Genomic DNA, 21,092 nt, shown 5'->3' with positions numbered 1-21,092 from the left:
GACTGAGGCCCCGTGCATGTCGGTGTAGCGCTGAATGTTAGTTGATAGACGCTATTAATCTCACTGTTTGCCAAAGTAGTTTACAGTTAATATGCTCAGCTTAAGAAGCTTCCTTGCCTTGTTCTGCACTCAATCTGCTTAGCTGAGGTGGCATGCCAAGCCTGATTAGTTTCTAAAATATCCTACCATATATTTATTGTGACATAGATTGCCATGGTCTACTAGCCAATCTATTAGGTGAAATAGCTCTACACCGTTTTATACTCGATCTTTGTTGTTGCGATGGCCTTCGATACTTTCATGGTTGGGTGCTCGGCCTCATTGGCTACTGAAACAACCTGCCATAATTTAGCACTCAAATATGTTTGCTGAATTAGCTTTAAATATATTTCATTACTTAGATCTGCTCGCCCAAATATCTTGCCATATCTTTAGACATCGTCCTAGGTATTTTTTCCGGACTTCATAAAAAATCATATATGTTTTTCTTGTAATGTCTAGTAGAAGAACTAATTTGTATGTCTAACAGATGGACAGGACTTGGATAACTTCTGCTTGAAGATTCTCTGTTGCATATGTCGAGGGGGTTGAAAACTTCATGAACTTTATCAGAGCGGAGTACGGTGGTCCGAAATCAGATGTGCTCTGCCCGTGTAGCAGTTGTATGAATTCAGTTACAAGACCCCAGTCAGCTGTGCAAAATCATCCACACTTGTATGGGATGGCGGTCACATGTACTAGGTGGGTTCATGATGGTGAAGCGATGAACGTCAATATTACTGACTATGTGGAAGCAGCAGATCACCATCTTGATCTGCCTGATGCTCAGGTGGAAGACGAGGAGGAGGTGGTGGTGGCGGAGCCAGTGAGTTTGACCAATATGGAAACAATGCTACAAAATGCTTGTGCATTTCGTGAACTTTCACCTGCAGAAGAAAAATGGTGGGCCCTCATGTTGGAACAATGCAACGTGGCTGTCACCCCAGGAAATAAGCTATCGGTATTCTCAACTATGGTCACCTTTCTTCAGGTGAAGACATCTGAGCAGATGACCAAAAAATCATTCGATGCAATGTTGGCTACTTTCCGCAAAGCTTTCCCAGATGCGTCTGAGCTACCACACACCTATAGTAACATGAAGAATTTCCTTCGTGAAGTTGGAATTGGATATGATATGATCCATGTTTGTAAGAATAATTGTGTTCTGTTCCGGAAGGATTATGCCAACTTAAGTGAATGCCCGAAATGCAAATCATCAAGATGGAAAGATGGTGATGCTGTGAAGAGGATTCCTCATAATGTTTTGAGACATTTTCTAATTATACCAATATTGCAGAGGTTGTTTCATGATTGTGAAACAAGAGAGGATGTACTATGTCATTCTAAGAACCGGGAGTATAGAGATCAGAATGTAATGAGCCATCTATCTCATGTTAGTGAGTGGAAAAGCTTCAATCGGAAACACAAAAGGTTTGCTGCTGAGCCGAGAAACATTAGACTTGGCTTAGCTTCATTTGGATTTCACCCATTTGGCCACTAGAGCGCCACATATAGCATGTGGCTAGTGCTTGTTATCCCTTACAATGTGCCTCCAAATGTCTGCACCAAAGAATCAAACTACATGATGGCCTTGCTCATCCCAGGTCCAAAAAGTCCTAGAAAGGATTTTGATTTATTCATGGAGCCTCTTGTGGAGGAACTTCAACAGCAATGGAGGGGTGTTCTCACTCAAGACCAATATAGCAGCCCACCAGCTGATTTCTTTCCATGTGTTGTTATAATTTGGTGCATCCATGATTATCCGGCTTTGGGCACTATGTCAGGGAGAACGACACATGGTTCCAATGTGTGTGTTCTCTGTGACAGGAATCCGCTTTCATACGCAATACTTAGCAAGATCTGTTACATTGGACATCGATGTTTCCTTGCCAAGGACAAGCCGCGTCCTACAAAATACCGAAGACATGTGTTCAATGCAAAGCATGAAAATTGTGATGCGCCAAAGAGGCTCACCGCCGATGAGTTGCAAGTGGAATTAGAGAAGGTCGGGCATATTACACCAGGAAACCATCCTAGTAATGGTAGCGGGAAAAGGAGGTGTGGTAGGGCAGAAGAGAGATTATCGTTTACCTGCAGGTCCACTTTGTGCGACTTGGAGAATTGGAAAGATTTGGATCTGCGGCATAATCTTGATGTGATGCACACCGATAAAAATACATGTGACACCATTATCGGGACACTTCTTAACATTGAAGGCAAGACGAAAGATACCTTAAAATCTAGGATTCATTTGACACACCTGGGTATCAGACAGGATTTGCAGGTGCAAGATGAAGGTAAACCACGAGATATGGCACCAGCTGTGTACGTCTTGGACAAGGTAAAAAGAAAAGAATTCTGTGAGGTCCTGTCACGTGTGAGATTCCCACATGGATTTGCTTCCAACCCTAAAAGGAGAGTCAGTGCAGATGGAAGCAAGGCACAAGGGTTGAAAACTCATGATTGCCACGTCCTACTTCAAAGGGTTTTACCTGTTATCCTTAGAGCATTGGGCCACCCTGACTTATACAGAGCAATTGCAGAGTTGGGACAATTCTTCAGGGAACTCTGCAGTAGAAATATCAGGGTACATGATTTGGAGCGTCTTAAAGACAAGATACCAACTATCCTATGCGAGCTTGAGAAGATATATCCTCCAGCCTTCTTTGATGTGATGGTGTCAGGTTACGGGTTCCGGCAAACCCTTGTGAGGTTCGAACTCTGGGGTGTGAACAAAGAACACTCTCTTCGTCTCTTGCTCGCTCAACGACTCCTCGGCCTAGCTCGACGGACCAAAAGAACAAGAGACACAAGGGTTTATACTAGTTTGGGCCACCTTGCATTGTAATACCCTCCTCCAGTTTGTGGGTGGATTGCCTCGAGGGGCTAAGGATGAACTAGTACAATGGATGAACAGCTTCGGGGGTGAGGTGTTCTTGAGCTAGATGAACTGGTGAGCTCGTTCGGGTGGAATGGATCCCATCCCCTCTATGGTGGTGGCTAAGTCCTATTTATAGTGGCCTTGGTCCTCTTCCCAAATGTTAGGTGGGAAGGGATCCCACAACGTCCATGTTCAAAGGAGGACAACTAGTACAAGCTATCTTGACAAAAGGTGGTCTTCGCCTGCCAAAGGCTCTGGTGGTGATGCTACTGTGGGCTCCGCGATGACCTCTGTCCAGCCGTCCTGGCGGTCTTGGTATTGTTGCACCGATATGGAAACCTTTGCCAGATGCCTCGGGACCCTGCACCTGTGCTTGCCTCCTTAGCACAAAAGAGGAAACCGGTACACTGCACCAGCTGGCACTTGCCTGGCCTTGGTCGTCATGGCTCACATCAAGTGAACCTCGCAAGGTACATCTTGCATAGATATCTCCGCTCCTCGGGAGCCAGCCTATTGAGGCTGCCCCAGGGAGGTCTTGGTGTCGTCCGCCTCATGAGGCTCGGCCCCTCGCGAGGGTCTTGAGAGTTGTTGCTGCTGAAGATGGGCCGTACCAGGCCGTTGTGGAGCTACACCCTGGGCCGTAGGCAGGAAAGTCTGGGCACCCCCGGTCCTAGGACGCCGAGAGTAGCGCCCGGGCCCAAGGCGTGCTCGAGCTTGGCTTTGAGGCGAAGCCAAAGGGAAAGTGCGGAGCACCGCGGGACCCAACCGCCTGTGGCCTTGGTCGATGCATGGTGATTGGTGGGACACGGGCACCTTCGCTTCCTCACGCGGCCTCGGCAACCATTCTCGCCAGAGAAAAGGCCGGCACCCGCTACAAAGTCTTCATTGCCTTCCTTCGTCTTGCTGCAGATCCCCTTTTTCTCGCCCCGAGAGACTCCAGATCCACTAGGACTATTCCCCAAGCTTGCAGACGATGGCGCCCGACAAGGTGAAGGACGCGTGCTCGCCCTCCTGGTACGAGCCCGCCTTGAGCGCGCCCACAATCTCGGAGAAGAACTTCGCCACCGCGCTCTTGATGGCGGCGGGGATAGCAATGAGGGGGAGAGACCATGCTTTGGGCCGGCTCCGACAAGCCGGAGGCCCCGGGTAGTACCTCTACCCCTTCTTCATGCACAACGTCTTCGCGGGGCTGGTCCCCCCTTTCTCTGAATTTTTCTACGCCGTCCTCCGCCATTACAAGCTCCACGCCCTCCATCTTCATCCCAATTCCATCCTTCTCCTGTCGACCTTTGCCTTCTACTATGAAGCATTCATGGAGGTGATGCCGTCCATGGCGCTGCTTCGCCATTTCTTTTACCTCTGGAACAAGGATGGCGTGCCATGCTCGGGGTGCGCCAACTTTGTTGCGGCAAACGGAAGCAACGCAATCTCAAGAGCTGGGAAGAAGGCAGAGGGCTTTCAGAACAAATGGGTCCTCATGGATGCCAAGAGCCCCTACCCTCGGCTAGTGCTGCTGATGCGGAGGCCAGTGCCTCACGAGGGGTGGACTAGCGCGACGCTCACCGACCCACGGGGGGAGGAGATGTTGGGGAGGATGGCGGCCGACCTGAAGCCGAACGATCCGAAGGCGGGGAAGTTGATGGGGGCCATGATCGTCAAGGAGTTCCTGTCGCAGCGCCTGGCCCCACTCTAGGCGCGCTTGTGCCCCTTGTGGAGGGTCATGGAAGAAGGTGGTGACCTCCGCCTACACCCGGATGCTTTGCCCGACAAGGAGCTGGACAGGGTTCTCCACCTCCTAATTGTGCAGCATCATGGGTACCCGCCTGATACCCATCTTCTGATGTACCACCGCCCGGATGGGCAAAGATCACCGCCGCCATTCCCGTCTTCAACGAGCGCGGGCTCGAGCTGCTGGTGCCTACCGGGGCCCCAGTGGTGGCGGCCTCGGTGATGGTTTCCTTCGTGAGTCCGGCGAGGAGGAGAGGCCTCACTCGGAGGCGACCCAGGAGGGAGCGATGGAGACATCTCCTCTCCGCGTGGCGGATCTCCTCCGTACCCTCCTTGACAACGACAAGACTAGCGAGCACCCGGTGAGGGAGTCGCCGAACCCCGTCGGGGTCATGACAAGGTCCGGGGGCACCCCTCCGAAGAAGCCGCCAGCCGGGGTCCCGAAGAAAAGCAGATCGGCGCTGATCTCCCGAGGCGATGCTTCTGCTCCCTCGCCAGCCGGCGCTACTGTGGGTCCGGCCGCTGTGCCCTTGCCTGCCCCTGGGACTCTCGCGCTAGTGCCCCAGGCCACGAAGCCTTCGGGCTTGGTGCTCCTGAAGAGGGCGAGGGAGTACGCCGTCGTAGACTAGTAAGCGCTTCATCCTGATCCTTCATTCCTGTCCTTGCCGTATTTTCTCAATGTCTCCCTTTGCACTGATAGGCCAATGTCGGTGCTGAAGAAGAAGAAGGGGGTGACCACAACCCTTGAGGCCCTGCAGCCAGCTAATGTTGCACCTCCTCTGGCGCAGAATGACAGCGATGGCTCCCGAGCCTCAGCATCCGGGTCGTCCTCAGGAGATTCTGAGGCCCAACCTTAGGAGAAGGCGATCTCCATGGCCAAGCCAGCTCCGAAGGCCCCTGCACCTAGCTTGCCTGCTGAGGCAACGAAGGCTCAGGAGCCCCCGGCCTCTTCTGCTGCCGCCGACCTGCTGGCCTTGGCGCCGATGCTGCCTCCTCTTCTTCCCACCATGCCACTGGACCGTGATCCTTTTGCCTCGCCTGACGCTCTGGAGGACGCTTCCTCCGTGTCGACCCAGCTTCGGGATGACCTTTGGGGCGCTGACTGTCGCCTGGCGTCAGGGTGCCTGGAGCTGATCTCGGGGTGGCTGCGGTCCGACGCGTCTGTCAGGGCGGCATGGGGTCAGGCCGTGGCAACTTTTGAGGAGGCTAAGCGGGCCGCCGACCTAGCCGTAGCCGCCCGTGAGGTGGCATTGAAGGACGCCGAGGCTGCCAAAGAGCACTGTCGGGTGGCGAAGCCCGAGCTGGAGAGCCTGCGCAATGAACGTGTTGCCGAGATTCGTCAACACGAGGCACGGGAGAAGAAGCTGAAGGCTCGACAAGACGTGGTCGTCGGCCGTGACACCGAGATGGAGCAGCTGGCGCGGGCGCAGGCTGTGGAACGTAGCTGCCTGGAGGAGCTGGAGGAGAAGATGGAGGCGGAGAAGGCCCAGCTGGAAGCCAAGGCGAAGGTTCTTGTTAAAGATCGTGCGGCCTTCAAATCACTTGAGCTCTACAGGAAAGGCTTGAAGAAGCCGTTGGTGACCGACGAGGAAGGCCCCACCGAGCTACTTCCTCATCTAATCACGGCGCTCGAGGACATCGTTAATTGGATCGGCCCCATGGTGGAGGAGGAAGCTCGCGCGCTCTGCTCCTTGGCTATGACGCGCGTCTTCAGCCACCTCCATCTTCGCGTCCCAAGCACCGACCTTGGAGCTCTTCTTGAAACTGTGGATGAGAAGCACTGTGCAGCAGCTACCGACATCATGAAGGACTGGGTGGAGGCCCTACTAGAGAAGTTCCTCACCATCGCCCCTGCGCCTCCGGCTGATGGTGTCGCCGATCCCACAACCACGGCCAACGACATGGGCGACGGCGACGCTGCCGATGATGGGGCGCTCCCCGACGGTACCGCCCAAGGCAGAAGAGGATGCTTGCTGGCGATGCTCCTTCCCATTTTTTTACTTCCCTACGATATGCACCGTGCCTCGTGGAGGCATTAGAACTTCTGTTTGGTATTTGAGGAACAACATGTCTTGTAATAATTTGTTAGGATTCCATGATTTCCTTCCCATTTGCTTGATGTTCTACGCCGGCAAGGCCAGGCCCCGGGCATACCTCAGCCGCCGTTGGGTTGTCTAGATCACCAAGACGAGACCAAGGGGTGAGGGGCTACATGACCAGTTAGGCTCCTGAGTCGCGATGCTTATGAGTCCCCCTTGATGCACAAACGGCATGTGGGAAGGAGATGCGAAAGTAGGACTTAGTGTTCTGCGTCGATAGGGCCCGGCCCCGCGCGTACCTCAGCACCGTTGAGTCGTCCGGATCGCCAGGATGAGACCAAGGGGTGAGGGGCTACGTGGCTAGTTAGGCCCCTGAGTCGCGATTCTCAGGAGTCCCCCTTGACGTACGAACAGACCTCCATACATGTCCTTGCCGAGGTCCTGCTCGGGAGGGGGCGCAACTACTAGGTCTGAGGGACCTGGCAAGGTGGCGTACGCCAGGCGTGACCTAAGCGCAGCCCCCGTGCCCAGCCCCCTTGCGTGACTCTCCCGAGGGGAAAGCGTTGCGACAAGGCTGGACACCGAGCCGGGTGGCTCCCAGAGGTTGATGCGGCCATGGGGCCGCCCTCAGTTATTTATCACCAGCATGGAGCATAGCGCTTCCACACTTGCATGGGCATACCCGCTCCTCAACCATGTTGACTGCCAGCGCGAAGCATGGTGCTTCCACTAGTACGTGGGTGAGGGCTCCCTCTGAGTGGAGCCCCCGGTGCGTGTACAGCCCCACCCTGACATGTGGCCTGCATGGCAGGGCTAGACGAGGTGTGTCTGGGAACTCGTGAGCCAGCGCAGGACTCACGAGGCCCTACCTCAAGGCGGGTTGCGCCTAAACTTGATTCTTGAGAGCTGTGGTGGACCTGCGAGATGTCTAGACAACCTACACCGAATGAATATCCTGAGACAATCACAAGAGAAGGCCAAACACCAATGACCCCAAGAGGTGACGTGAACGGGGCTGGCCCGCTAGATGGAGCTCAATCGTTGGGTTTATCGATGCTGTAGGGACGGACCAGAGCGCAGACACCGTGTCCAGTCTTCTCATGCGAAAAATCCTGAAGAAAGACAACCGGCGCGTGGCTCCCATGGTGATGAGGCATCGGGTCACGCGCCCTAGCTCATCCGCCCATGATTAGCTCATGTGGGAGCCAAGCACCAAGGACCATGGGAGGTGACGTACATGGGGCTAGACCATGAGCCAGAGCTCAGCCACTTGGATTTAGTGACGCTGCAGGGACGGACCCGAGCACAGACGTCGTGCCGACGCTTAATCATGTGGCGGTCGTGGGTGGGTTCGCAAGGGTGCATGACGTTCATGGCATTGAAGTGACAGACTGGCAAGTGATAATCATAAGGTAGCTTGTGGAAGGAGACAAGCTAGTTCAGGTAAATTCAAGGAAGATACATGCCGCAAGGACGGACCCATGCAGCCTGGGGATGATGCAGCCCAATGGGCGCCCCCAACATAGTAAGCTAGAGATGCAAAAGGGATACACGTCGTAGGAACAGGCCCGTGCGACATGGGGATAGTGCTGCCCGAGGGGCACCCCCAACTGAATGAATTGGAAGGAGTCACCCGGCACCGCTGCTGGAGAGGTGTCGAAGTGGCTCGAGACGCATGCTGAAGGAGTTGCTCCTCATGAGTCGCCTGGGTACAGAGCCTCAGGAGGCCTTGGGGGCCCAGGAGGCTCATGAAGAACCGTCGCCGTCTCCGTGAGGACTGCGTGATGCCTGGCCTCCTGAGCCGCCAGAATGCTCCTTAGGTGGCGCTGGGAGGTGGCAGTCATGTTCGTCTGGCCAAATGGCATGCGAACATAGTTGTGAGGTGGACCCTCACACCGACCAACGTGCGAAGGCCAGAAACGCTCCTGAGATGCCGCCCTGTTGAGTCCCGGGATGTCAACGCAGACACATAGCTTGTCGTCCTCGTTAGGACAAGGAGCTGTGCCAGGTGGTGGCGGTGGTCGCCGCGCATCATTCTTGCTTCTTGAAGCTCCTTGTTCGCCTTGGTGGTGAACTCCTGAGTGCCAGGTACTCCACGCCTTGTGCCCTTGTGAGGGAAGCGTGCGTTCAAGCATGCCTCCATGTGACATTGGCTAGGTGAGAGGCCCTCCGGAAAAGAGCCCCCGAGCCTAGCTTGAGGAGGGCGCCGGGCGTGCCTTCCTATGCGAGAGAGGGAGGCGCCCCATTCGTGGGCACGGGCCTTGAGGTGGTGCCACTTGAGATGCCGCCCTCCTGAAGCCCTTGGCAGAGGAGGGTCTTCAGCCGCTGCATCCTAGTAAGCGCGCTAGAGAGAGCACACTGCGTCCTTTTCCTCGCAGGCGACCGTGATGGCGCCGCAGCTTCCTGGCATCTTGAGGAAATTGTAGCCGTGATGAGTCACTGCCATAAACTTGGCCAAGGCTGGATACCCAAGGATGGCATTGTACGGCAGGCAGATGTGGGCGACGTCGAAGTGGATGAGCTTGGTGCGGTAGTTGTCGCGCTTGCCGAAGGTGACGGGGAGGTGGGCCTGCCCTATCGGGGTGGTGGAGCCGTCGGTCACTCCTGAGAAGGGCTAGGTTGGTTGCAGCTGATCATATGGCACTTGGAGGCGGTCGAACGTTTCATCGGAAAGGACATTGAGCCCTGCGTTGCCGTCGATGAGGGTCTTGCTGACAACGACGTTGCTGATGATGGGCGAGTACAGCATCGGGAGGGCGCTGGCAGTTGCCACGCACTTGAGCTGGTCAGATGAGCTGAAGGTAATGGTGTACTTGGACCACTTGAGTTGGCACGTGGCCTGGAGCCTAGGGAGGGCCGCGTTCACCTCATGAGAAAACTGCTTGAAGATGCGCTGAGAGGCTGGGGCCTGAGCGCCGCCCAAGATGCATGCGATGGCGTGAGGCTCCTGGAAGCCCCCAGCCCCCTCATCCTCGTGGTGGTCGTTGTTCCTCCTTGGTGGTGGCAGCAGCGGAGGGAGGCCGGCGTTGCCGTGAGAGCGGTCCTCGCGAGGCTGGCCCTGCCAGTGATCCTAGCGTGGCTGGTCGCGCCACTCCTGGCAGTAGCCGCGGTCGTCCCAGCGTCCTCCACTTGGGCCTCCTCCGTGGCCGTAGCCTCGGTCATTGCACTCGGGGCGTCGACTGAAGCGCCCGTCGTGGATGGCCCTAAGCTTCTGATAGTCGTTGGTGTTGGGGTTGTGCACATTGTGGAAGGCGAAGAACGGGCGGTTGGCCTTGGATGACTCGGGGTGGTCACAACCGTGCTTCATCTCCGACTCTACCGCGAGCACGGCAATCCCCTTGTGCTTTACGTCCTTCGTCTTGGCCTTCTTGTCCCTCCTCAGCTCTCACGCACTTGGTTGCCATGTTGAACATCTCCAGAGCTTTGAACAGGTCCTCGTGTATGGCGAGCTCCTCCTTCATCTTGACATCACGGATGCCGTCGGAAAATGCTGATATGATGGCCTCGTCTATCACCTTGGGGATCTGGAGGCGAACACTATTGAAACACGGGATGTACTTCTACAGGGTCTCCCCTGGCTACTGCTTGATGCACCGCAGGTCAGCGGCGGCAGGCGGGCGGGCGCGAGTGCCTTGGAAGTTGGCGACGAAGCGCTCGCGCATCTCTTCCCAGGAGGAGATCGATCCTGCAGGCAAGTTCAAGAGCCACGAGCGCGCACCTTCTTTGAGAGTCATGGGGAAACAGTTCGCCATAACTTTCTCGTCGCCATTGGCCGCCTCGATGCTCAGGTCATAGAGTTGCAAGAACTCAGTAGGGTTGAGGGTGCCGTCGTAGCGTGGAGGCTGGTCGGGCTTGAACTTGCCCGGCCAGACCATGTTTCGTAGCTCGGGGGTGTAGGCGCGGCAACCCGCTGTGGTCATTGGAGCCCGTCGTGGAGGTGGAGCCTGGTCCTGGTACCCACGCGCCACCGTCGCAAGCGGTGCACGCTCTTGACATGGTGGTGTTGGGAGTGCATGAGCATCTTCTTGCAGCCGTGGGATTTCCTGGTAGCTTCCTTCTTCACGCGCGGGTGCCCTGCACGGTGGGTCGTGCTGCGGGGCCACGCATCTTGTTGCGAGGGCGATGTCTTGATGTGGAGGTGGCGGAGGTGCTCCATGGGCTATGTCACCCGCAGCAGGGGGTGGACGACGCAGCGAAAGGAACGGTGCAGGAGAGCCCCTACCGGCCTAGACGAGCTCGGCGATGTGGTCCAGCCAGTCCTTGTAGAGGTCGTCGATGGGGCGGTAACACAGGAGCTCACGCGCCATGAGCAGCGCGGCCTACGCGTCCGCGAGCCCGCGGCGAGTGTGGGACGACGAGCCGACCGGAGTCAACGACGGGGAGGCGGTGCGTTTGTCCCGCCACACAGAGGGGTGCATCAACGAAGCTTGCGGCTCGTTTCCCGCTGGGCCGGTGGCGGCGTTGGCAGCGGGTGAAGGAGAGCGATGGGGAGGTCTGCCAACGGGCGCTGTCTGGGCGACGCGAGCGGCAAGGGCGGCCCGACGCTCAGCATGGGCCCGGCGAGCGTCAGCCATGGATGCGGTGGAGCAGTGGTACAACGATCGACAGAAGAAAGGGTTCAGCTCACCCCCTACCCGGCGCACCAAATGTGATTACGGGTTCCGGCAAACCCTTGTGAGGTTTGAACTCTAGGGTGCGCACGAAGAACACTATCTTCCTCTCTCGCTCGCTCAACGACTCCACGGTCTAGCTTGATGGACCCAAAGAACAAGAGACACAAGGTTTTATACTGGTTCGGGTCACCTTGCGGTGTAATACTCTACTCCAGTTTGTGGGTGGATTTCCTCGAGGGGCTGAGGATGAACTAGTATAATGGATGAACATCCTCGAGGGGGTATGGGCGTCCTGGGAACGATGGTACCCAGACTTGCCTACCTGCGGCCCAGGGCGTGGCTCCACCAGCGGCCTGGTACGACCCATCCTCATCAACCAACACTCAAGACCCTCGCGAGGGGCCAAGCCTCGTGAGGCGGATGACACAAGACCTCCTCAGGGGCAACCTCACTAGGCTGGCTTGTGAGGAGCGGAGAGATCAAGGCGAGGGGCACCTCGCGAGGTTTCCGTGACGTGAGCCATGACGACCAAGGCCAGGCGGTGCAGAGTGCTAGTTTCCTCTCTGGTGCTAAAGGGGAAGGCGCAGGCAAGGAGTCCCGAGGCATCAGGCAAAGGTTTCCATATTGGTGCAACGAGAGCAAGACCAGCAGGACAGCAAGACGGAGGTCATCACGGAGGCGACGACGGCGTCACCACTAGAGCCTTTGCAGGCAAAGACCACCTTTTGTCAGGATGTCTTGTACTAGCTGTCCCCCTTCAAACTGGCCGTTGTGGAATCCCTTCCCGCCTAATATTTGGGGAGAGGACCTGGGCCTCTATAAATAGGACTAGCCACTACCATAGGAGGGGGAGATCGACTCATCTGAAGAGGGCCATTCAGATCATCCCCAACCACACAAGCTCATCAAGCTCAAGAACACCTCTCCTCAGGAGGTTGTTCTTCCCTTGTACTTGTTCATGCCCAGCCTACAAGGCAATCCACCACACCACACTGGAGTAGGGTATTACACCGCAATGGTGGCCCGAACCAGTATAAACTCTTGTGTCACTTGTTCCTTGGGTTCGGCGAGCTGGGCTTTGAGATCAATGCGAGGGTGTGAGCTAGGGGAGAGAGATCTTTGTGCGCACCCCAGTGTTCAAACCTCAAGGGTTTGTCGGAACCCGTAATCCGACATTTGGCGTGCCAGGTAGGGGTGCGCCGCGGTTTTCTTCCCCATCGATCGACCTGCTGTCGCCCCGCGTCTCCGATGTCTGACGATCCAAGGACCGAGGATGACCGCTGGGCGGCCTGGCTGGCTCGAGCACCTCCATCCGCTCCCAAGACCTCAACTCCGTGCTCCAGGCGTCCCGTGCGCCGCCCAATGCCCGCGGAAACGGGTAGTGTGGATCGATGTCCGCGACCCTCACGACGCGGAATGCGCGGGCCTCCACAAGATCCACAAGCTACGTAGCAGCGACGGCGCCACACACCCTATGGGAACATGCGAACATGCGAGCCGCGCTCGTGGTGGCGCGGGAGATGCTATGGTGCCGCCCGATGGAGAGCGGCTGCCAAGCATTGCTGGAACGCGTCGCCAAGCTGTTGGATGCTGCAGCCAGGGGTACGCCGCCTTTCTGCTCCATACTTACATCTCAAGTTGTCACGCGACGGGCCTCGTTGCATCGGCGTGCTCCCAGGTGCACCAGGAGGGCTCGCCAGCGTCAGCATGACCGACGGTGCGAGACATCCGGGCGTTCCTTTGCCTCCCCCCATTGGCGTAGGTGCAGGCGATGCTCCTCACGGTCCTGATTGAGTGCCACCCTATAGCCACCAAGGAGGCGCATCGGGCTCGACGGTGTGGGGCATAGGGCGCCTCGGTGGAAGTTCCGGAGAGGCAGCTCAGGAAGCCTATGTGCCCTGCATGGTGGATCAGGAGTACACGCTAGAGGACGACCCCTGCATGTTCCGTGAGCTGGGCTGGGAAGAAGAAATGCTGGAAGCCGAGGCCTTCTATGAGCTACCCATGATCCTCGCCGACCCTACCAATGGCAACCATCATAGGGTACCACTGATATCTCAGGAGCAGGCTTACACTAACCATGGGTCACAGGTGGACCAGGCCGCAGTGCCAGACGGCGACCCTAGCGTTGCAGACCCACTCCAGTCAGGGGCGGCGCACTGTCGGCTGCACTGAAGGGGTCAGGAGCAAGGCCCTCTCTCATGTCATGCGGGGAAAGGCGTCACCCGGAGGTAGGTCCTCTGTCGGGGAGGCACCGGCGAGCCCTCCCCCCGGGAGAGGGCCCGTGGTCCCCGAGGGCGCCGCTAGCATCCCCTTTGCCCCATTGGCTTCATCCTGGTTTCCGGACGCCCCAACGGTGGTCGAGGGTGGCGCAAGGTGGGGACCTCATCTGGCGATATGAAGCAAGGCTCGTGCTTGTGAAGGTCTCTGCCCACGACACTCTCACGTAATAATGAGTGGGGCAGTATACGCCCGGAGTCTTTGGAGAGCCACCCTCGGGTCTCGAGGGCTCCCGCCCACATCCTAGTGGAAGCACCATGCTCAGCGCTGGCCGATGACACTGTCCCCAATGACTAAGCTCACAGCCAGCAAAAGCACTAGGCTCCGCGCTGGTGAGAAGACAAGAAGACTAGCTAGGTGCCAGACGCGGCCATTTGCTTTCAACCACTTTTTCTGTAGCTCGATTTGCCACCTTTTGGATTTGAACTCGCAGTCGTATTTTCATTGGCAAAGCATGGGGGGCATCTTTTCTCATTGACGTTGATTTCTTGAGTTTTCTAGCTTCGTGCCTTGTTTCGAGTCCAACGCCTACAGCCCCTCCCTCACGAGCACCTCACGAGTGAGGGATGGGCATGGTATGCGCGCGCGTCTCACTGTGATCTAGCGCCCGTCTCTCGCAAGGCCCTCTCAGGCGGACCAACGGGCTCCTCACAAGCCCGAAACCTCGCAAACCTGCGGAGGACTCCCCTCGGGAGAACCCCACATCTACAACTACAAGGCCAGTCTGGGGCCCGCCTGGACTGAGGTAAGTTACTGTGGCAAGCTCGCGGAGGAACGTGGGAACTCGCTAAAACACGCCTTCAGTCTGGCTCAGGGAATAAAACAATAGTCAGATTACATGAGGGACTCCCCCTCCCCAAAATACACTTACATCTTCGGGGGCCATGCCCAAGCTTTTTGCGCACAGGTTCGAAACCGCTGGCTCAATCGGACATGTCGCTCGCCGTGTCTTTCGAATCATTCCCGGACATGCTACTGGCATCGTCGCCAGCATCGTCTTCACCGTCATCGACCACGTCTCCTTCATCCGCTGCGACCACCACAACGTCATCATCAGAAGCGAAAGCTCTAACCAGAGCATCCACGTTATCATCCACCCAGCGCGCCAGGTTGCCCCAGATAGCTCCGGGAATTGGGGCGATGGCGGCGTCGATGTCAAATTTGGGGTCGGCATTCTGCAGATGGCAGACGCGGGAAAACCCATGCTCGAGGAGGCCATGGCTCTTTTCGTCAGTGAGCTCGCGAGCCCTCTCAGCCCAGTCCTCGAGGCGCATCACGACGTCAGCGAAGAAGCGAAGATGGCCGACATAGTCTTCTGCATGAGGGTGAGGGGCGTATTCGTCGTAGATGATGCCCAGCGCCTGGTTGGCTCTCACCCTGATGTCCTGGAGCATGGGGGCGTGTTCGCGCTGCAACATCTGTCAGCGGATCACCTCCTCCCTGCTCTGTTGCACGAGGGACTCATCAGTGGTAAGTCACTGCTGAAGCGGGAACAGTTCTGCATGGGCAGAGGCCAACTCGGCCTGCATGGACATCACAGCAGTTGCAGCGACCTTCTCGCACTGCTCCGCCTCGGCCAACCTCGACCTGAGGGCGGTGGTCCTGCCCTCAGCTTCGGCTTCCATGAGCTTCAGCTTTAGGTCGTACCTATTGGCAAGATCAGCGCGAGCCTCCTCCACCCCGCGGTCCACTTCCTCCTGGATCTTGTCCTCACGGGTGATGATGGCATATTCCACCTGAGCAACCTGACGCTCTCTCATCTCCAACCGCTCAAGAACTTCCTTGTGCTTCAGGATCTCCTCCTCGTTGGACGGTGCCCCCTTCATTGACGCCAAGATAGCTCTACGCGCCTCCGCCTGCTGTTCTAGCAAGGCATTCAGGGCCTGAAGCTCCTGCCTCTGCCTCTCGGCAACCTCGCGGTGGTGGTCTACCTCCCTGGCCTCCTCCAAGGCTCGGGCGCTAGCCTCGCGCAAGGTTGCAAGATATGCCTCGACTTTCGTGTTGACACGCTCATGCTGGAGGCGCCCGAGGTTGACGGACACCTTCAATTTTCGCCATTCATCCACTAGCCGAAGACCCTCAGCTTCCAGGCGAGCGTCGACATCCACAAGCTCTTCCCCAAGCCAGCTCAACGCAACCATAGCTTCCCGGAAGAGCTCGTGATGGACGTTACCCCGCCTGCGTGCAAGCTTGAATGCACAACCGGGTCCGTCCTCCACGCCGGGAGTCGTCGAAGAAGTTCGAGGTGGATCGCCTCCCTCAGCAGGGGGCTGGATGGCGGCACCTTTCTAGTCACCCTTCGGGCCCCGTCGGGGGCCCGGAAGGGCGATGGCTTGTTACCCGAAGGAGAGGCCAGAGCCGAGGCCACCGAGCTGCAGTCAATGACCAGAGGAGGAGCCCTTGGCACACTTTCCACACCCTAGGCAAGGCCGCGAAGAACGTATGACAAGAACACGGGGTCGAGACGCCAAGCCGGTGTGCTTACCTCTCCGGCCGACCTCGCGCCAAGTGATGTAGGCTGGCTTAGGGCACTGAAGGTCAGCAGAGGACTCGAAGCAGGAGGAGGTTGCTTCTCTTGAAACTTCGTCGCCTTAGCAGAAGGGATCCTGAGGAATCATGGTTAGGAGGAGAAGTGGTACTCGAAAAATTGCAAAGATAAGGTACTCACTTGTCAATAGCAATGTACTTCCTCTGCTTCAATGGCCGGAAGGCGTCACCACTGTAGCTTGGAGACCCCTCCCTCTTGCGGAGTGCCACGAAGTTCGGTCGGAGCTGGCCGAAGTCCTGGGCACGGTCACCAAGGCCGGGCGCAGATGGTGTAACTCCTGAGGAGGCGTCCTTAGGGGTGCTGGACTGTGCTGAGACCTCAGTACTCGCCATGTGGCGGTTCACCGGGGCCTCGGGGCTCCGGCCTCAGGAGCATCGGACTGCATGGCCCCCCAGGACGTTTCCTCAAGACGGCTCTCCAGGGTCCCAGGGGACGACACCTCAGGAGCCCCGAGTGGTGCCGATTCCTCAGCAGCAGCGTCGCCATTGCTCGACAGCAACCGCCCCCTACACCCACTCCTGGGGCAGGCATCACGCTCAGGGCAGGAAGGGGGACCACGAAGAAAGGGCTCTCGCGAGGCCCTTCAAGGCCAAATGGGCGTGGTCCCCATTCGTCGAAGAGGGGCATCTACTTCACGACCTCCTCCTTGTTTGAGTAGAAGTACAAGAGGCAGCCCTCCTTCGGTAGGTCAGCTGGTGTCGGGACGCCAGTCAGGAGCTTAAGCATCGTGCGCCATGCCTCAGGAGGAAGCACAGGCGCCTGAAGCCTCATGCGGTCCTCATAGCCGGAGAAGGTCCACATCTGCCTGGTGTGGCGCTGAAGTGGAGCGATGCGACACCAGATGAACTCCTTGACCACCATGGGCACCGTCACTCCGAGATCCTTAAACCTGGCGAACCAAAGCTAGGCATGGGCGAGCCTCCGATCGTTGAGCTTCGCGTGCCCCCAACCGGATCTCGGAGCAGCTGGGATCCGGGGAGCAGCAGCAGGGGGCTGCGCACGCCAACATCCACGAACACCAACTTCTTCCTGAAGCCTCCTACGACCGGCGAGAGCTCGAAGTTAATCCTCGAGCTGGCCGTCGCCGCGACGTCCTGGAGGGATACACACCCTAAGCGCTGGAGAGGATCTGTCAGGTGCAGCGAGAGGAAGTGGCGAAGCAGAGCCACGGAAGGGGCAATGCCCACCATGGCTTCGCAGACAAAGGCACAGACAGCAAGGAGGATGATGGATTGGGGATCGAGATGCAGCGCATTGATCTAGTAATGCGAGAGCACCGCATTGAATAAATTTGTGAAGGGGGGAATCAAGCCAGCCAGAGGGTGTGGAGATGGATGGGGACCTCGGTGGTCGTCCTATCAACTTCGGCGTGGGAAGCAGGCCAGGCCACCGTCGCCCCCCACTCATTGAAATCAGCGGCAAGCATCGGGCGCACCTTGCTCATCGCTTATTGGTTGAGCACCACCGACCGCTCGATGGCGGGCTCGAAGACCGGTGTCGCAGGGGCTGTAACGCCCTTGATGCGGCTATATCTCCCACGTGTCGAGGCACGACTTAGAGGCATAACCGCATTGAAAGCAATGTCGCAAGTCGGGAAATCATCACACATCCCATGTACATAAATAATATAAAGGCGAGGTACATAGTTGGCTTACACTCGCCACGTCACATCAAAGTACATAAATAACATCCATCATACAAATCACTCATGGCCCGACTACGGCGCCAAAATAGAAAAGACCCCCAACATGCGACAAGGCCCTGAATCTACCCCGACTGGGCACCACTACTGCTCATCAGGAAAAGACACATAGTATCGCTGAGAGTCCTTGTCGTACTCCCACTTGAGCTCAAGCGCGCCATCTGGAGCTGTATCATCTGTCCTTGCATCTGGTGTAATAGTAATCTGTGAGCCACAGGGACTCAGCAATCTCGCACCCTCGCGATCAAGACTATTTAAGCTTAATAGGTAGGAAAGGGGTAATGTAAGTGGAGCTGCAGCAAGCGACTAGCATATATGGTGGCTAACTTATTCGCAAAAGAGAGCGAGAAGAGAGAGCAAGGCGCAAGCGAGGAACTAGAGAGCAACCTGCGCAAACATAACTCCAACACCGTGTCCGCTTCCCGGACTCCGCCGAGAAGAGGCCATCACGGCAACACACTCAGTTGATTCATTTTAATTAATTAAGGTTCAAGTTATCTACAACCGGACATTAACAAATTCCCATCTGCCCATAACCGCGGGCACGGCTTTCGAAAGATCAATCCCTGCAGGGGGGTCCCAACTTAGCCCATAACAAGCTCTCACGGTCAACGAAGGAATAGACCTCCACCCAAGACACACCGATCAGACTCGGTATCTCGGTACAACAAGATTATTCGACAGGTCAAAACAAGTCCAGCAACACCACCCAGATGTGCCGACAAATCCTGATAGGAGCTGCACATATCTCGTTCTCAGGGCACACCGGATGAGCAAGACGTCGGGTAGGCCAGCCCAGAGTTGCCCCTGGTAGCCCCGGACATCGCTCGGTGGGACCAACACTCAGAGGAGCACTGGCCCGGGGGGCTAAAATAAAGATGACCCTCGGGCTCCGGAAACCCAAGGGGAAAAGAGGCTAGGTGGCAAATGGTAAAACCAATGTTGGGCATTGCTGGAAAAGCTTTAATCAAGGCGAACTATCAAGGGGTTCCCATTATAGCCCAACCGCGTAAGGGACGCAACAATCTGGGGACATAACACTGATATGACGGAAACTAGGGCGGCAAGAGTGGAACAAAACACTAGGCGAGAGGCCGAGCCTTCCACCCTTTACCAAGTATATAGATGCATTAAGATAACATAGCAATATAATGATATCCCAACAAGTAAATAAATGTTCCAACAAGGAACGGCTCCAATCTTCACCTGCAACTAATAACGCTATAAGAAGGGGCTGAGCAAAGCGGTAACATAGCCAATCAACGGTTTGATAGGACAAAGGTGGGTTAGAGGCTCAATCATGGCAATTTGGGAGGCTGACAAGAAAGTGGTAGGCATCGTAGCATTGGCAAAGCAAAAGAGCGAGCAAACTAGCATAGCAAAGATAGTAGTGATTTCGAGGGTATGATCATCTTGCCTGCATAGTTGTCAGAGTTGACTGGATCCTCAAAAGCAAAATCAACGGGCTCCTCTTTAGCGAACTCGTCTCCCGGCTCTACCAACAACACAAACAAGCAACAAGGATACAATCAACCACGTGCAAGGGCAACCAACAATATGCAAAGATGGTATGCTATGCGGGATGCGATGCGGGATGCAAGATGCAAGACGTGACAGGAAATGCATGAACCTGGCCTCAACTTGGAAAACCAAGTGTGCCACTGGATAGAGGGGAGAAATCCCCTGAAAACAATATAAAGATCATAGGAATCGGAGCTACAGTTTGGAAATGGCGAGCGTTTTACGAAACGAACCGATCTGCGATTTACAGCAAGTAGGCTCCTAAATGCAACGAAATGAACATGCTACAGCCACCAAACATGAAAACAAATTGCATGGCAGGGATGTGCGCGAGATGCTTAACAAATCACTAGCACTGAGCCATATGCAAATTCATCCATTAAGGGGTTCAAACAAGCATGGCAAAACTGAATAAGCAAAACAGATTTCAGACTTAGCGAAATTAACGCTAGTCTGGAATTTCAGACCACGATGCTCTCTTCGGAGCAGCAAAACAACATGAAACATAACCTGAACATGACAAGTAATAGCATGGAATGGAGCTACTCAACAAGCTTAACAAAACACCCAAAGTGACCTGGGGCCAAAAGGGTTCACAAAATACTCTAACGAGCACACGAACATAGATGAAACACAATCAGTTTTCAGACTTAGTGAAAACTGAGACATGCTGGAATTATAACTCACAGAGGCATGTAAACGAGCTCGATGCACTCACTACGGTGCAAGTCATGGCAAGGCAAGCATATATCCATAAATAAGGCACAAAATGCTAGCTAGACATGGTAAGAACAATGGCATAGCATACATGGATCACTAGCAATAGCACCGGCAAAATCGCAAAAGATTTCATGATCTGCCCAAATTAACAACGATGCAAAAGTTGAGCTCGATTGACTCAACCTAGAGGGCTCCAACATAACAAGTAAAGACATGGATGGATAAAGCAGAACAAGCATAACAAATCACTCTAACTGATCATCCTCAAAAGAGGCACGGATCACTAGGAAACAAGCTGGACATATAGCATCATGAACTAAAACATCCCAGACTTAGTGAAAATCACTAAGTCCCTGAAATCAGCAATCTCAGGTATCCCTCTTTGCAAGCTTGCACAAGACACCACACACATCCTAAAAATGCATGGGTGGCACCTCTGGAAAGAAGACTAAATGCTTAACAATTCATCCCAAAGGGGCACAGGCATATCATGCACACAATAATCATGGCAAAAATGACAATAGTGAATGATGAGCTAACGGATCTGCAATTTAACTCATGATGCCTCCTTCTAACAGCATTTTGGGCGTCAACATGAACTCAAATGCAAATGGTGCAATGGAATGAAATGATGTACTCGTCGAGACGAAGATTTTGATATATCATATGTCCAAAACGGAGCTACGGATGCCAAGATATGAGCAGTCAAACATAGCATGAAAATTAGGGTTTCGGGGATGAAAAGTCAACCGGATCTAGATCTGGCCCGGGAGCACTGTTCACGCCAGGGCACGGGGATCGAGGATGGCCGGCCGGAGAGCTCGCCAGAGTCGTCGTCGAGGAGGGAGAGCGGCGGGGGTGGCTCCGGCCACCGGAGCTGGCAGGGACGGCGGCGCGACGAGGAGAAGCACCCGGGCGGCACCGCGCGAGGACCCGGGCCGCGGGGGCCGGCGCTGGGCCTGCGGGCCTGCGTCGGTGGCGGCGGCGAACTGGTCCCGCGGGGGACACGTGGCGGCGGCGG

This window comes from Triticum dicoccoides, chromosome 2A, assembly GCF_002162155.2.
Source record: "Triticum dicoccoides isolate Atlit2015 ecotype Zavitan chromosome 2A, WEW_v2.0, whole genome shotgun sequence".
NCBI classification, from domain to species: Eukaryota; Viridiplantae; Streptophyta; class Magnoliopsida; order Poales; family Poaceae; genus Triticum; species Triticum dicoccoides.
The sequence above is the reverse complement of the archived record's forward strand: the minus strand, read 5'-3'. Positions refer to the sequence as shown.